Below are 12751 nucleotides of genomic sequence, written 5' to 3'. Positions count from 1 at the left end.
TCCCTGGTCCTGAATGGGGTAACTGTGCCCCTGAAGGTGTGCAGCCTGGGAGTCATTTTGGACTCACAGCTGTCCATGGAGGCACAGGTCAAATCTGTATCCAGGGCAGCTGTTTACCAGCTCCATCTGGTACGTAGGCTGAGACCCTATCTGCCTGCAGACTGTCTCGCCAGAGTGGTGCATGCTCTGGTTATCTCCTACTTGGACTACTGCAATGTGCTCTATGTGGGGCTACCTTTGAAGGTGACCCAGAAACTACAACTAATCCAGAATGTGGCAGCTAGACTGGTGACTGGGAGTGGCCGCCGAGACCATATAACACAGGTCTTCAAAGACCTACATTGGCTCCCAGTACGTTTCCGAGCACAATTCAAAGTGTTGGTGCTGACCTTTAAAGCCCTAAACGGCCTCGGTCCAGTATATCTGAAGGAGCGTCTCCTCCCCCATCGTTCTGCCCGGACACTGAGGTCCAGCTCCGAGGGCCTTCCGGCGGTTCCCTCACTGCGAGAGGCCAAGTTATAGGGAACCAGGCAGACGGCCTTCTTGGTAGTGGCGCCCACCCTGTGGAACACCCTCCCATCAGATGTCAAAGCGATAAACAACTACCTGACATTCAGAAGACACCTGAAGGTAGCCCTGTTCAGGGAAGTTTTTAATATGTGACATTTTAGTGTATTTTTCATCTTTGTTGGAAGCCGCCCAGAGTGGCTGGGGAAACCCAGCCAGATGGGCGGGGTACAAATAATAAATATTACTGGGGCCAATGGGAGATGGAATCTGATAGCAGCTGAAGGACCACAAATTCCCCATCTCTGCAGTAGGGTTTTGAGATTAGGAGTCTGTTCTAAAGACTACATATGATGTACCTGTAACAGTGTCAACACACCAGTTACCAGTCAGCTATACATATATTCTGGCTCAGAGTGGTTTCCTTATGGACGCTCTGTTGGTAACTTTTCCATCGGAGACATTTCTGCCCACATTCAATCTGGACATTCTGTCACTGCCAACTTTAAATGTGTTTTTGCAAAAAACGTTATTCCTAGAGGATACTTTTTTAGCTGGTATATATTACTTAATATATATTACGTACAGAAAAAGTCATATTATTTACATGAAAACAAAACCATTAATAAACAATATGAATACACCTAAACATAGTTTCAGTATAAAGTCATACGGCTTTAGGGGTCAGTTTAGGGAAGTTTTTAATGTTTAATGGTTTATTGTCCTTTCAGTTCTGTTGGGAGCCACCCAGAGTGGCTGGGGAAACCCACCCAGATGGGCGGGGTATAAATAATAAATAATATTATTATATTATATTATATTATATTATATTATATTATATTATATTATAATATTATATGTAAACTTTCAGACAGCATAACCAACATTATCCATACAACCACTCACTCAATTTCACTTGCAACTCATTCCACATAACTAAAAATTATTATTATTATTATTATTATTATTGTTGTTGTTGTTGTTGTTGTTGTTGTTGTTGTTGTTGTTGTTGTTATTAAGGCAGAGGGTCTTCTCGGTAGTGGTGCCCATTCTGTGGAACACCCTCCCACCAGAGGAAATTAACAACTATATGACTTTTAGAAGACATCTGAAGGCAACCCTGTATCAGGAACTTGTTAATGTCTAATGTTTTATAAACTTTTATGTGCTGTAAGATGCCCAGAGTGGCTAGGAAACACCATTTACCTTCCCACTGGCGCGATACCTATTTATCTACTTGCACTTTGACGTGCTTTCGAACTGCTAGGTGGGCAGGAGCAGGGACCGAACAATGGGAGCTCACCCCGTTGAGGGGATTTGAACCGCCGACCTTCTGATCGGCAAGCCCTAGGCCCTCTAGTTTAGACCGAAGCTCATAAAAGTACAAAGCATAGGAACTATATTGCAGCATGTTGCCTCTGACAGGGAAGTTTAGCTGTTTCACAAAGAGTGGCTTAAATTTCCAGTACAAATGTCCTTCTGTTCTCTGGAGAAATTTGAGAAGTGTTAACAAAAGTTTGTTCATTCTCACTGGCCAGATAATAATTCCACATATCTCCTATGGATGAGGTGTTGAGAACTTTATTAGAGATTTCTTTTACAGCTTGCTTCAACATAACTCACAACTACTAACAAGCAGCAAGGAAAGTTAAACTAAACCACAACAACTACTTTTGCCTTAAGACGGCATGCCCAAAATGGCTAAACATTATAGTTTGGAGGAAAATTCCCAAGAGATGCTAGGGATGAGGACAAAGAGTGGTATTTAGCTATGGTTTACTCAGGTTAGATCAATTGAAATTAATACACCTAACTTAACCATATTTGTTAATTTCAGTGGGTTCACTGCAGGCATAGGCAAACTCAACCCTCCAGATGTTTTGGGACTACAACTCCCATCATCCCTAACTAACAGGACCAGTGGTCAGGGATGATGGGAATTGTAGTCCCAAAACATCTGGAGGGCCGAGTTTGCCTATGCCTGGTTTACTCTGAGAAGTTAACTGAGTATCTGGAGTGCTTTGCTTGTTACATTTATATTTCGCCTTGTCACAGCCTTCCTGTGAAATCGGATGCTCTTGCGCCCAAATGATCTTCATGGTCAAATAATTTCCCACATGGCCAAGACCATGATCTTAGTCAAAGCCCATTCTACCCCCTCTGACAAGCATAGCTATTCCAATTTTTTTTTATTTCAGTGGGCTACTTCATGAACGTTGTTAATGAGCAGAAAATGTCCCACATCCCCACCCTCCCACAGAAGACCCTGTCAAAAAACACACAAAAATGTTATTTTTCTTGTACATTTTTTAAAGGATTGCACTGCTTCAGGAAACAAGCTAGTCTTTCTAGCATCTGCCTTTCAGTGGTAGTCTGAAAAAAACCAGCCATTTCTCATCATCTCTGTGATAAACTGAACTGCAATTGTGCCACAGAGATTTTGTTCTCTTTTGCGGAATGAAGTGTGAATTCTGCTACATTGTAAAGAGCAGCACTGGAATTGGAGAGACTTTCCTCAAATGAATGCAGGTTCTATGACCCTTTTATTTATTTTTCAGCGGTGTCTTTCCACCAGCATAAAGATGTGCTGAAACCAGGCAGAGATAAAGTTTCCTTACATTACATAAAATCACACTAACGGAACTTTCTACCACTGACAGGCTCGTATATAAATTTGATTTCTGCCTATGTTCCAGGTTTTAGTTTGATTTGATAGTACAGGGAGCTTTTGTTTTTGTACAGCGTCTAGTGAGGTGTTGTCTAAAAGCGCCAACACACCTCCATTTTGTGTTCTCGTATTATCACCTTGGCTCAGAAATCTGCATTTTTCTGGACTTCCCGCCCCCATCAGATTATATTAAAGCAATTTCATAACACAATACACTAAAATAAATTAATCTAAATAAAAAGGAAAACAGAAAAAGAAAGGAGAATGCTGAGTCCTCTCTCAACGGTAGCTCTTCTTGCAGAGAAAGAGGCGGACCCTCACAGCTCTCACTTGGGGAGCTTTCTTTTCTTCTCTCAGTCTCTTACTCTGGGAGGTATTTCCTTCCCTGCATCTCACTCAGGGTCTTTCCTCAACAATCCATTCCACTTTCTTTGGACCCCATTAATGGCCCAGCACAGAGGACACAAAGAAAAACAAAAGAAGAAAAGTGGCAGACTTTGGGCTCTCAAATTTCAGTGCAAAATTTGGTGCCTTCCACCTCTTGTGGTCCATTCAGCATCTTTGTTGTGGCACCCCAGGAGTCCTTGCACTTTACACACAAATCGCACACATCCATTCTATTGGTCCCATTTCTTAAAAGCATAGCATGAAGTATTGCAGTAGCACAGCACACACAATAATATGATATATCCTTGTTTCAAGAGGACCATTGTGTCTTTCTTTTTTTATAGTAATGCCATGCGCAGTTTGCTAAAACTGCTCATTTTAACTCATTCTTTCTTCTGTAGGAATGCAGTGGTTTAAACTGACCCTTTCTTTTAGTACTGTACTGAAACAGAAAACCAAGGCTAACTGAAGAGAATTTGCTTGCAAATAAATAACTCGGTCCTTTATATGGTAGATGCATATAATATTATTCGCATATGGCTTGAATTCTAATGAGGCTTTTTTTCGCTTGAACCACACATAAAGAAACATCTGTTGATCGAAAAAGAATATCCACTTCCTCAGATTTCATAGTTCGTCCTACACACACCCACACACAAATGCCTCACAGTTATTTACTATGACTGCACTAAATATTCACTTTTTCTTTTCATTTTGAGGTGATAGAGTAGCAATTTTCTTATTCCCCCAGTTAGGAAGCACACTGCGGGATATTTCCACAACACTTCCCATTATATGTTCACTTTGTTTTCTGTTGGGGTTTCAGTGTTGGCATTTCAGTTTTAATGTATTTTAATCTTTGTTGGGAGCTACCCAGAGTGGCTGGGGAAACCCAGCCAGATGGGCATGGTACAATTATTATTATTATTATTATTATTATTATTATTATTATCATCATCATCATCATCATCAGTGTCTTTTTAAAAAGTCAAAAAGAGGAATAAAGCCAACTGAGAATGAGGGCAATGCTCACTGATCCACTGTGACCTTTACTCTGAACTGAAAACAAAAAATGAACAAGAAAAATGGGAAAGCACCAAACCAAATGCAGGAAAAGAAAGGTAAACAGACATATTTACGGAGCCAAACAAAAGTTGAAGACCAAAGTAATAGTAACAACAACAACAACAACAACAACAATTTATTATTTATGCCCCACCCATCTGGCTGGGTTTCCCCAGCCACTCTGGGTGGCTTCCAACAAAATATTAAAATACAACAATCTATTAAACATTAAAAGCTTCCCTAAACAGATCTCTTCTAAAAGTCTGGTAGTTGTTCTTCTCTTTGACATCTGGTTGGGAGGGCATTCCACAGGGCGGGTGGCACTACCGAGAAGGCCCTCTGCCTTGTTCCCTGTAACTTGGCTTCTCGCAGTGAGGGAAGCACCAGAAGGCCCTCAGTGCTGGACCTCAGTGTCCGGGCAGAATGGTGGGGGTGGAGACACTGCTTCTGGTATACTGGACCAAGGCCATTTAGGGCTTTAAAGTTCAGCACCAACACTTTGAATTGTGCTCGGAAACAAATGGGAGCCAATGTAGGTCTTTCAAGACTGGTGTTATGTGGTCTCAGTGGCCGCTCATGTTCAATAGCTGTTGAGCTCAGTAAACATATTTCTGTATATCTGAGGCTTCCTCCCTTCTCTCCGACTCCCCTGCCAACTCTGAACTGGCTATGACTTTTGCCTACTTTCAGAGCAAGTGCTGGAAAATTGCTGAAAGGCATGCAAGCTTTTTGACACTGTTGAGAGTTTTATTGGAAAATACTCCCATTCAGCACAATCTTGACCAAATCTCTAGGTGCACTTCCTAGTTAGAGGAATAAGAGGAAAATATTGATGTTCAAAATATTCAATAAGCTCATGAATTATATCAGCAACTTTAGTTTCACATCAGAGTTTTAAATATGAATTTGGGCTATTGAAGATCCGTCTCCTCAGTCATCAATATTTGTACAGCAGTAAGACCGAAAGATAATGGAAAACAGTAGAATTAAAGAACTCATTTTCTCCTGGAGCACCAACACATTTTGGTATCCAACATCCATGAGACAGAAGATTAACATAGAAATAAAGAATGTTGACTTCCTGTACCCTTCATATTATCCCTTAAGTATTGGAGAAGAATCAATCAATGTTAACTGCAAACTATTACAGAAGCAATATTCTTTTATGCTGGAAATGAATAAGAATTTAGGAGGCACTGTGCTGAAATTATGAATTGTGTTGAAAACATTAATGAATATTAAAGTTTTATTAAAACTTTAATGTATATTCATTCCAAAACTGAATATAACAACATCTTGCCATATGTGACCCAAATATGATCTTACATAGCACTTGGGCAGCCATTACTGGCTAATGAACAATGACAAGTAACATTGTTCTCTTTCTGCTAGCAAATGAGAGAGTTTTAATGCTGCGCCACAGAGGAATCCAATATGACTGCTGAACAACAAAGTTACCAGCAAACTGATTTGACATATTCCAGCCTAACAATTTCCACTAGCACAAAACATTTCACCAGCAGAAATATACTACTTGGGGAGCAACACTATAGCAATCTCCACCAGGATGAGCAAGTCAAGAGCCAATGGATCTCTATCTAAGCCACAAAGTTCCTGATGAAGCTTGGCTATCCCAGATTAACTCCCTCACCCTTGTGTGGGATAATCATTCTCATATAACCAACATGCTTAAGACTAATTAATGCAATGGAGCACCCCTGTGAGGCAATGGGCTGTTGGGCTCTCATCGGGTCACAGCTCAAATATCCAGCAAAATTAATATGCTTGTATTGCCCTTCTTAATGGTCTGAAAAATCAGTTCTGGTGATTTCTCTTGAGGTTTTATCTGTGAAAAAATTCTCTACCTCACCTTTGGAGCTATTATACTACCAAGGGATGCGGGTGGCGCTGTGGTCTAAACTACTGAGCCTCTTGGGCTTGCCAATCAGAAGGTTGGCAGTTCAAATCCATGTGACGGTGGTGAGCTCCCATTGCTCTGTCCCAGCTCCTGCCAACCTAGCAGTTCAAAAGCACACCAGTGCAAGTAGATAAGTAGGTACCACTGTGGCGGGAAGGTAAACAGCTTTGCTGTGAGCTCTGGTACTCATCATGGTGTCCCGTTGTGCCAGAGGCAGTTCAGTTATGCTGATCACATGACCCCAGAGGTTGTCTGTGGACAAACGCTGGCTCCTTCAGCCTGCAAAGCGTGATGAGCGCTATACCCCATAGTCTCCTTTAGACTTAACCGTCCAGGGGTCCTTTACCTTTTATTATACTACCTCATTCTGAATTTTGTGTTTGTTGCTTCTAGTACCCAGATGTTTTATTAGCACATACTAGCTGGTTTTTGATACACTCACCATATTGCCACACAAATAAACCGTGGCATGAGAAATGACAGAAAGTATGTGTATAATTTTGTTGGTCCCTGCTGCTTTCAACTCCTGCCTCATTTCAAAGCTATGACGGTAAAAGTTTTCAAATGAGGAAAGATTCCCTGGTCTACGTTAAGGAAACTGGAGTTAGTTAATATTTCTCTTGGGGTTCTTCAGTCAGAAAAATTGTTGCCTGTGGCAGTACAGATGCTTATAAACCCTCAATGGCAGGCAAGAACAGCCACATTTGCCAGAGGCCCCAGCTGCTTTCTCAATTCCCAGAAAGGCATGCAAACATATTTTGGAACCTATATATATATGTTGCTATTGACAAAAATGTCCCACTTGTGTAAAAGGAGAGGGATTCAGTCTTTATATATTTTAGTTTCAGCAAGGGAGTTCAGTGCCATCTATCTGAATGTGTAATGCAAGGCAAATATTTGTCTTCATGTCCCCGCATTTTGGGAATGAGCCATTATTGTGTATCTAGTTGTGCTAATGAAATATGACACCTAATGAACTGGAAAAGGAATTTTTGCCTCAACTCAGAGCAGAATATTAAAGAACTGCTTGATACTAAGTTTAATAATGCTCTACCTGAGGTGAGATAACTTCAATATTAAGCTTGCTGTTGGCATAGTTGTTAGGGTGCCGATGCAAATTACTTGCTGAACTAGTTTAAAATTATTTGGAAAGATGCAAGAATAGCTGGGGGGGTTGGGGGACTCATTTTAATTTGTTTAATTAAAGCCAGTGAACTGAAATCTGTACAAGAGGATTTCTGATTCAGTGATTAGATAATGAATAATTGGAAATCAAATGGGGGTGTGAACGCAGATCAGTGTTGAATGTTTACCAAACTGACATGACAGTTGTATGTAAAAGAACTCAGCATTTAGGGATACTATATGGAACTTAGACCCTTGTCCCAGTATAGTAATTCCTAGTTAGTGTTGTCAACCCAAATTATCCAGTACAGTGGTATCTCGGGTTACAGACGCTTCAGGTTACAGACTCCGCTAACCCAGAAATAGTACCTCGGGTTAAAAACTTTGCTTCAGGATGAGAACAGAAATCGTGTAGCGGCAACGCAGCGGCAGCAGGAGGCCCCATTAGCTAAAGTGGTGCTTCAGGTTAAGAACAGTTTTAGGTTAAGAACGGACCTCCAGAACGAATTAAGTTCTTAACCCGAGGTACCACTGGACCTAGAGCCCCTACTTTAGCCTTCATCACATAATGATAATTATTTATACCCCACCCATCTGACTGGGTTGCCTCAGCCAACACGTACAAAATTAAGTTTCAAATCAGTAGGTTGTTCCTCTGTGGGCAGCTCTTCCTGCTGTCTTTTCACCAGTGCATGTTTTGCTGTTTGCTTAGTAAACTTAAGAAGAGCCTCTTTCCAGGGCCAAAGGTGCTTGAGTTGACATTCCCAGAGTGCTTCTTTCAAAGTCACCAAGGTGTCTGGAGAGCCTGCACAAAGCTGCCTCTCCTGGGCTCACATATACATGGGAGTGGCTTTAGCACGGAAACCACCAATCTCAACAGGTGGATCTGAGAGGGTTTGCTAATGGAAGAGCCTATACATCCTTGGGAGTCACCTGTCCTTGGTGGAAAGGGCTGCCTGGATATGTTCATAACTGGGCAGCTCTGTTAACTTCCCCAGGAAGGCTACAGCTGGCTTGTTCGTCAGCATCTTCATCACCACTCTCTTGATGATGCTGGCATTCACTTTGCCAATTAGTACACAGAGCTCATGGGACAGCTTCCTCATGCCAGTTGCCAACACATGACTGTCAATTAGGCAAGGTCACCTCTACTCTGGATTGAACACAGATGGGTGCAAAGTGTCCATCAGCCCTCTGCTCTGTCTTTTCCCTCACTTAATCCCCTTTAATGCATTTATTGAATGTGTAGAGGGGAGGACTCAGGGCTGTGCTTGTTTTCACTGCTTTCTGCGGATAAGAATTCCAGAAGGTGAACCAGACTAACTTTAAAAGGGACATTCCTAGCCACTGATCCCATTTGCTCCTTCACCAACAGCACAGAGTCTAGGAGGATTCTTAAACAGGTACATCATCCTTAAGGAGGAATGAAACCGTACCCCAAACAAGCGGCAAACTCTATTTGGAACAGCAGATTTTTCAACTCATAGTATGGATGGCCCTGTCCCACAGCAGCTGTTCAACTCTAAGACATTTCAGATCCTTCAGGATCTAGGATTCTGTGACTAGATTCACTCAAAACAATAGATCTGTCTGGGAAAACTGTGGATGAATTTCATGCACACATTAAACTTCTTGAACTGTGATGTTTCAAAGCTTCAGACTTGAAGATTCTGACTACTGAAGCCATAACCTTACTTGTACCATTGGAAGGAGTGCAGAGAGAAGGAACGTCATGGTATATCTGCATAACTGGACTCCTTCATCTTCCCCAGCTGCAACAAAACATGTCTCTCTTGCATCGGTCTCTACAGCCACAGCAGGCACTGTAACCTTCCAAACGTTTGACTTCATCCCCAAAGGTGCATGCTTCCATTGTCTCCAGAGACAAATGGATGGCAACGACAACCAAAGCAGTGTGAAGACGTACCTCTCTCATTATTTGGGGAACTGGGACTTAAATCCCCTTAAATCAAGGTATTTCAGACTATCTTTGCAAAGGAACCAAACCAAACACACATCTATTTTAGTGTTGTATGTCAATTACATGCTTAATGGAGTAGTATTTGGCAACCTATAATTTGAAGAAGAAATTGCTGCTATTTACCAATCAATTTAACTTATGCTTAGCTATTTAGGTTAACAAATGGAATAATACGGTGTATTAAGATGGCAATTAACTTCTGTGAGTGTATACACAGTGATTATGTGCAAGATTCCAACAGCGTTATCTGGGAGAAAAGGTCAACAGAATGTGTGTTTGAGGGATGAAAGGAAACACCTATGAATGTGGCAAAGCCGGTCGCCTTCTGAGGCAGGCGGGGTTGCGAACAAGCCTTGGACTCTTCCCACATCCAGCGGGTGACATGGCTAGTCCACCACGCCATAGGGGGAATCCTGGTCACGTCACCGCCACAGCCGACCAATCCAGTTGGTTAGGGGGCGTGGCTTGCTGCATTTAAAAAGCTGCATGGCAGGGAGTTCACTCTTCTCTTCATGCTTCCTTGGATCTCCCGCCCTCCTGCCCTATTTTTTGTGTTCGACACCTTGACTTTGCTATGGACCTTGGTTGGTCGCCTGTTGAAGGAGCCTGGTAGGATTTTTTTCCACTTGGCAAATTGGCACCAGCCATTTGTTGTTGTTGTTGTTGTTTTGTTTGTTTGTTTTTGCCTACCTAGTAGTAAATTGTCACAACTTTGTAAGGTTGGGTGGTTAGGCATTGGAAAAGCTTGGTTTATGGGAGGGGATGTTGTGGCCATCACCTACCCCCTCCCATTTAAGGGTATTCCATTAAAGGAATCTGGGGGTCATGGTTCCTGTCTGAAGCAATAGCACGATCTTTCTGGTGGAGCTCCTGGGGGAGCTCCAAGTTGATGTACATCAACAGGACTCTCCCTACTGGTGGTTAACCCTTGTGAGTCTTCCTACATGGTGGGCAGGAGTCAGATATAGTTGGTTCAGGTCCAATGCCTAAAGCTAATACCACTCACATTCTATGACCAATAAAGTTGTGGTCTTTTTTAGCCCATTAACCTAAAATACTGGTGTCATCGTGTTTTATTCCCACAGATGGGGGAGAGTTTGGGGCCTTGACACGCAAGTTAAATTTTCTGTTCAGAAGAAACAAATGCATTAAAAAATTCAATCATACTAGCTATCCCTGGAATAACTTTCCTTGGGTCAAAATTTGTTGAGGATCACATACCTGTTGCCATCCGGCCCAGTGCTGGAATATTTTGCTGTATGAAGCAGAGCACCAAGCGTTCCTTTCCCACCATGCTTACATCAACACTTTAAAAAACATTTGACCATTCAAATAAAGGTAAAGGGACCCCTGACCATTAGGTCCAGTCGTGACAGACTCTGGGGTTGTGGTGCTCATCTTGCTTTATTGGCCGAGGGAGCCAGCATACAGCTTCCGGGTCATGTGGCCAACATGACTAAGCCACTTCTGGCGAACCAGAGCAGCGCATGGAAACGCCATTTACCTTCCCGTCGGAGCGGTACCTATTTATCTACTTGCACTTTGACGTGCTTTTGAACTGCTAGGTGGGCAGGAGCAGGGACTGAGCAACGGGAGCTCACCCTGTCACGGGGATTCGAACCGCCAACCTTCTGATCGGTAAGTCCTAGGCTCTGTGGTTTAACCCACAGCGCCACCCGTGACCATTCAGATACCATTCCCCTAAAGTCTGCCACCTGAAACAGCCTACATTATATTGCTGCATGGTAGAGTTGCATACCCTCTAACATTTCTCCAATGAAAATAGGGACATCCAAAGGGAAAGTGGGACATCCCAGAAACAGCCTCTCTTTGGAGTTTTGTTTAGTTCAAACAGTAACATATAATAAAGGTGATCAGTAAACTGATGGCTTGTTTGGTAATGTGCAGATGATCATCTTGATCTGCAAAGTACAAAAGTAGACTTTATATATTCTGCAAGAAACATTTCTTAAGGTGAGACCTGCTAGGTGGTGCAATATAAAATGCTAACTTTCCAAAAGCTATTCCTTTACTTTTTCCCCTTAAAGGAAGTAAGACTTAATTGACCTATTCTTGTTAAGGATCCGTCAGCAATTCTCTTAAAAAACTCCTATTTAACATTTTGTGCCTTGAATACCAATCACTTTTGGCAACACTTTGACATACAAAAGATTTGGGATGGGGGAAGAAAACCTTTTCTTGACATTATTTAAATTTAACTGCTTTGAGGAAATGCCTTGCTGGTGGTCTAGAAAATGGGGCTTTTTTCCAGCAAATGTATGGGAAGCTTAATTTACAGCTTTAACCAGTTAAGACCGTGTCTTGGAAGGGTAAAACATAGGAAAGAGGAAGTATTTTTATATTTCCTTTTGTTAACAAGGTCTGATTTTGAGAGTTCACCAATGGTTTCTAAATCTGGTAGTGGCAGTCAAGGTACAAGCTAATCTGCACACATATTGTTCTTCTGAATTTGATGTCCAACAAGAACTGTTCTGCTGCCAATAGCTCCCCCCTGCAAAGCATACCTCCCTTTCACCATATTGCATGTACGCAAGCAGCAGCAAGCAGGCTTTAGACAACCATTTTAGGGTGGCAAAGAACAAAATTCAGGCATCTGCCCCCACTGTCTCAAACTGGCGATCAGCTCTGTCAGAGATGATAGGCCCAAAAACCTTCTCATGAGGGAAGATCCCTGCATGCAAATTATTGATTAAACCATTACATTGGGTGGCAATGGCCAACAACTTGCTAATTCCTGAGGGGATGTTTGTGTTGGACTCCAAAGTTGCATATTCATAACACCTTTAGAATGAAGCTACAATCGAAGCAGACAAATAGCCAAATGTTAATACTTTACATCTTCAATAGGGTAGATTTTCAAAATACAACGTTTGTATTTATAGACATAGATTTCCACATGCATAATTGGAAGTGTGAAAATCCCCCTTTCCCCCTCAATTCTTTTCAGCTCTGGTTTTGTTGTTGGTTTTTTTTTTTGGTGTTTTTTTTCCAAAAAAAATATTGATTTTCCACATTTATCACAAAAAAGACATAACAAAACACATAACAAAGAAAAACACATTACATCTGGTTTTGAATG

This window comes from Podarcis melisellensis, assembly GCF_964234715.1.
Source record: "Podarcis melisellensis genome assembly, chromosome: 4".
In the NCBI taxonomy this organism is placed as follows: domain Eukaryota; kingdom Metazoa; phylum Chordata; class Lepidosauria; order Squamata; family Lacertidae; genus Podarcis; species Podarcis melisellensis.
The sequence above is the reverse complement of the archived record's forward strand: the minus strand, read 5'-3'. Positions refer to the sequence as shown.